Source organism: Callithrix jacchus, chromosome 1, assembly GCF_049354715.1.
Source record: "Callithrix jacchus isolate 240 chromosome 1, calJac240_pri, whole genome shotgun sequence".
Classification (NCBI taxonomy): Eukaryota; Metazoa; Chordata; class Mammalia; order Primates; family Cebidae; genus Callithrix; species Callithrix jacchus.
Genome location: NC_133502.1, coordinates 87,392,837 through 87,398,836, shown reverse-complemented (window position 1 = coordinate 87,398,836; position 6,000 = coordinate 87,392,837). Strand labels below are relative to the sequence as shown.

At 41.9% G+C, this 6,000-nt stretch overlaps 1 pseudogene; it reads left to right on the top strand.

Annotated features, from left to right (window-relative positions):
• The first annotated feature begins 735 nt into the window (after positions 1 to 735).
• LOC100394303 (stromal membrane-associated protein 1 pseudogene) lies at positions 736 to 2,952 on the top strand (annotated as a pseudogene).
• Positions 2,953 to 6,000: the final 3,048 nt, after the last annotated feature.

The window sequence follows — 6,000 nt, the reverse complement described above, 5'->3', positions numbered from 1 at the left end:
AAAATACAACACCTGATCTTAGACTACTAGTATAGAATGAAAAAAAGCTGTAAAAAGGACATTATTAGGTCATTTTACAAAGCTAGAATGCTAACAGTACGATAAATAGAAGTGTAGAATCAATGTTAAAATTGCCAAAATTGTTAGCATCTATGGTTATGGAAGAGAATATTGTGGTTCTGCACACTGAGTAGGCGTAATGCCCGTGACGTACGCACTCACATAAGGCCAGAATAGAACCATGTATGTGTCTAGATGTCGGGTGTTTACACACATACTGCCAGTTAGAGACTGAACAAATGTTAGGTAATGCAAACAAGGCAAAATATTAACAATAGGTGAATCTGGGTATTCGTTATACCATTTTTTTTTTTTTTTTGAGACTTTTCTGTAAGTTTGAAATGATTTCAAACAAGAAACTTAAACAAGAAGAGAGTTCCCCTAGATTGTATTCTCTCACGGTCACTGTAATGTCAATGTTGCAAATAGCAGTAACCAATATAAGGCTTTCTCTGCTGCCTGAATTGGAATTGACTTCTTTAACCTTCCCTGGCTTATTAGAGATTGGGGAGACAATTCTATCTCATGCTAAGAAATCGCTGTCAGTCTTTCAAATTTCTCCAAACATAAAACATAAAACTCTCAGGAAAGATGCGTGCTGGCCGGCCCGGCGAGGAGGCGGGACACGTCGCTGCCACCGCGGCTGCTGCTTGCTGCCTCTCCTCCTGTTCCAGCTGCCGCCGCCGCCGCCGCCGCCGCCGCCGCCGCCGCTTCCTGGGCTGAGGCTGCCCGGGGTCCGGGCTGCGCCAGGTGCGTTCACTGTGCCCGGCTTCAGCCAGCGTCCACCGCCGCTGTAGCTTTCCCGGGCTCCCCGCCCCGCTGCCGAGATGGCGACGCGCTCCTGCAGGGAAAAGGCTCAGAAGCTGAACGAACAGCATCAGCTCATCCTCTCCAAGCTTCTGAGAGAGGAGGACAAGTACTGCGCCGACTGCGAGGCCAAAAGTCCTCGATGGGCTTCCTGGAATATTGGTGTGTTTATTTGCATCAAATGTGCTGGAATTCATAGAAATCTTGGGGTTCATATATCCAGGGTCAAATCAGTCAACCTAGACCAACCTAGAACAGCTACAGTGCATGCAAGATATGGGAAATACTAAAGCAAGACTACTCTACGAAGCCAATCTTCCAGAGAACTTTCGAAGACCACAGATCAAGCAGTGGAATTTTTCATCAGAGATAAATATGAAAAGAAGAAATACTACGATAAAAATGCTATAGCTATTCCAAATCTAAAGAAGAAAGAAGATCAGCAACTGGAGCCTAAAAAAAGTAGCAACCCTAAAAAACTGTGGAGCCCACTGTGGATCTTTCAGGACTTGATGGCCCTGCTGCAGCACCAGTGACTAATGGGAACACCACAGTGCCAGCCCTCAATGATGATCTGGACATCTTTGGACCGATGATTTCTAATCCCTTACCTGCAACTGTCATGCCCCCAGCTCAGGGGACATCCTCTGCATCAGCAGCTGCAAGCCTGTCTACAGTAACATCTGGGGATCTGGATCTATTCACTGAGCAGACTACAAAATCAGAAGAAGTGGCAAAGAAACAACTTTCCAAAGACTCCATCTTATCTCTGTATAGCGCAGGAACCATTCAACAGTAAAGTACTCCTGGTGTGTTTATGGGACCCACAAATATACCATTTACCTCACAAGGACCAGCTGCATTTCAGGGTTTTCCATCGATGGGTGTACCTGTGGCTGCAGCTCCTGGCCCTATAGGAAACGTGATGGGGCAGAGTCCAAGCACGGTGGGCATGCCCATGCCCAATGGGTTTATGGGAAATGCACAAACTGGTGTGATGCCACTTCCTCAAAACGTTCTTGGCCCCCAAGGAGGAATGGTGGGACAAATGGGTGCACCCCAGAATAAGTTTGGCCTGCCGCAAGCTCAGCAGCCCCAGTGGAGCCTCTCACAGATGAATCAACAAACGGCTGGCATGAGTATCAGTAGTGCAACCCCTACTCCGGGTTTTGGCCAGCACCCCAGCATAACAGCAGGATGGTCTGGAAGCTCATCAGGTCAGACTCTCAGCACACAACTATGGAAACGCAAACTGCGATACAAGTTTCATCCAGAACTACCACCTGACATTTCTTGCTAAAATGCATCTAGTTCCCCTGTTTTTTCATATACATTTTTTTTTTCTTTTTGCCCATTTGTTCATATTAAGAATGATCTGATTGACTGTGTTGGTCTGTACTGATTAAATTTGATGTGGTGAAAAGCAGGTTGATAAACCATTTTAATGTAAAGGGCGGCTTTGTTCATATTTCCCATGATTTCATATACTGCATTATTTGAGAAGCTGCTCAGTCAACTTACAAAATCAGTTTTCCTCTCAATAAAATTATAGCTCTAATGTTTACATATAAGGGAAGTAGTTATCATGTTAGTAATACCTCTAACACTATAAACCCCATCCCCAAATTAGCCAGTAATCCTGTAGGAAGGTACTGTATGATCAAATGTTTAATCATATAAATAGAATGTCAATGTCTCACTGAGCACTGTTTTCTAGTGTATCAAAAATTCTTTTATTTCATCATTCACTTCACTGTGCTGTTGTTATGATGTGCTTAACAGGGAATGTGGTTAGTGAGAGGAAGATAAACCTGGATGTTACTCCGAAACTTAGTTTAATGACTGTTTAAAGAACTCAAATTTTATCTGCCTTTCTTGTAATCTGGATCTCTTCTTAATGTACATGTGCTAACGTGAAGACCTTTTTCTGCTCTATATGCAAATAGGGTAACTAAAACTAAGCCACTTTGAATCCTTGAAGGTATATCCAGGTTTATGACAGTAATTGTGTTTACATTTTATGGTGCCTAGTATTGATAAAATGTTATTTCCCTATATTAAACAGACGAATCCACTAAAAAAAAACCTTCAGGATCTATAGATCTATATGTCAGCTCAGCATACAGCATCAAGGCCGAGTTTTTGGATGCATTGTAGACAAAGAATTTTTCTGCATTTTAAAAATGGTTGGAAGACATTGTCAGTGAACCTTAGAAATGTGGACATTAATTAAGGAAAATTAAATTTACTCTTGTCATTTATGAAAATAATGCTGGGGTTATGTTGGAAAATTTGCTAATGTTTGACGGTCATGCCTATTGAAGTATTTATGATAAAAACTGTATAATCTGCAACTCTACAAATTTCCAACCAAAACAAGTAAGCAAATGAAACAGGACAAAGTGTTAAAAATTTTCTGTTTGAAGATTGGGTGCAACTTTTTTGAAAAGAATATAAAAGAAAAAATTAGATAATTAACACAATTTTTAAGGTGCTTAATTTTCTAATAAAAACTAGGCTTTTTAGGCTAAAATAGCCACCTTTTCTATATGTATATATGTATGTATGTGTGTATATATAAAATTTTCATATAAATTCATATATATGCTGAATTTTCCTCCCGCAGCATTCCTTTAAAACTCAAAACAGCCAAAAGAAGTCAAGGTACACATCCCTTGGGAATACAACTGTGATATGTAAATTGTAGAGCAATCAAAACTCTACCTCCCCACCTCTCAGGGTTCCAGCTAGGCCTAAGAATCAACTTGACATAAAATAAATCATCAGGAGAAAAACCACACAAGTTAAATATGTTACATGTGACATTAGAACCCTCAGAAGGAGCTGACCCAAAGAGGTGGTAGAACTTACATGCTTTTGTATTAGGCTGAACAAAGAGAGGTAAATGAGGAAAAGTAATTATGTATACTGGGAACCTAAAGGAAGATAGGTGTTATTTTAACAAGGTCTGTTTTTACAGAATGTTCTGAAGCTATAAATACCCATCAAAGAATGTTCCTTTTCTCCTGGTACAGTGGGGGAATCTTTCACGTGGCAATTCCAATCTTCCTTCCCCAAGAAGAAAAGGAGAGATCAGAATGCCTTTCTTTTATTTTTTTTAGAAACAGGATCTCACTCTCTTGCCCAGGCTTTGGAGTTCAGTGACCTGATCATTGTCCACTGCAACCTCGAACTCCTGGGCTCAGGTGATCCTCGTGCCTCAGCATCCCCACCAGCTGTGACCACAGGTGTGCACCAGAATGCTCCTCTTGTATCTGCAGCTTTGCAAGTGCCTTTAGCATGAAGTAATTGTTACGCCAAAGTGGCATATGTTGGGGTGGCATATCCTGGCGCCCTTCAAAATAAAATGGTAGAAAACGGAGCACAGCATTACTGTATAACAACTGTATATATGACCACTGCGTTTACTTCAAGAAAAACAAGAAAAGAAGACACCTTTTCAAAAATACAGAATACACAAAAATACAACACAAAGTAAGAAAATGGTTATCATGCAAATCACGCATCTCTCACACACGAACATAATATTATGGAAGCATCATTTTACTACGTCACATACATTGAGCGTGTTTTTTGGTCAATATTATTTTACAATATCTATCCATTCTTCTATGAAATGAGATTTAAAAATGAAATCCTATTCACAGGTGGCAGGGGGAGGGGGGATGAGGAGGGACAGAATCAACAAAAAGTTAGTGCGATCCATGTGAGCACAGGTGCAAAGCTTCGCTCCTCAGCGACTTTCCTAACCCACGCTGGTCCCTGTCCTCCTGGGGATCCGATCCCAAAGCCCCAGAGCCCAGCTTGGGCAGGCTGTGGGTGGGCCCGAGCTGCTGCTGCAGACTCCAGGCTTCCCCAGCGGCGTGCCCCAAGCCCTGTCTGGGGAATATCTGGTTGAGTCCCCCCGCCTCGCTAAACCCCGGTGAGTTGGGTCTACTGGGTGACTCAGCGGCTTGCTCCCGGGACCAGCATGAATGAATCTCCATCTACCCTAGCTGGCAACCAGGTCCTCAGTGTTGGTCAATTCCCAGGGGTAGCGGATTTGTCTTCTTATTTGGACTGAATTTCCTGTCGTTGCACAAATGGACCCTATTCCGTATCCTGTAGGCTTCCTTTGGGCAAGACAAAAATCAGACAAACAAAACCAGAGACACCCAAATCAAACAACACAAAACACAAGTTGATAGGTCTGACGTATCCTTTTTTTAAATTATTAACTACAATTTTGTCTGTAAAAATCCTTGAACCTTTAATGCAAAAGCTGACTGTGACAGTAGTGACAGAGCAATAAACTGGCAGCACAGCCTTATTTCTCTCTTTTATGCAAACAGGATGTACTTCATGTGAAGCTGTGGAAAATCACAAGCAAACTGTACAAGTTGGCATTTCTGATCCCCCTTAAGTTCGGTGTTGAGCAAGGCTGTTAAATAAGGCTTATCAGTCCTTAAGCACTTAAAAGAGTTTATCCTGTTTATTTTATGTAGGTGCATGCAAACACTTTTTTTTTTTGGAGATGGAGTTTCATTCTGTCACCCAGGCTGGAGTACAGTGGTGCAATCTCAATTCACTGCAGGCTCCACCTCCCAGGTTCAAGTGATTCTCCTGTCTCAGCCTCCCTAGTAGCTGGGATTACAGGTGCACACCACCATACCTAGCTCATTTTTTGTAGTTCTAGTAGAGACAGAGTTTCGCCATGTTGGCTAGGCTGGTCTTGAGCTCCTGACTTCAGATAGTCTACCCTCCTCAGCCTCCTAAAGTGCTGGGATTACAGGTGTGAGCCACCATGCCCAGACAAAAACTTTAAATTATCAAGGTATTAGTTCTAACAGGCTTTTTTTTGTATGTGGAATTTTTAGGGTTTTCTACAGATGAAATTCTATCATCCGTAAACAGAGATAATTTTACTTCTTTCTTTCCAATGTAGATGCCTTGTTTTTCTTGTCTAATTGCCCTGGCTAAAACTTCCAGGACTATGTTGACTAGAAATGACAGAAGTGAGCATCCTTGTCTTGTTACTGATGTTCGAGGAAAAGCTTTCTATTTTTCACCACTGGGCGTGATGTTTGCTGCAGTCTTTTCGTATCTGGCTTTTTATTATATGGAGGTGGTTTT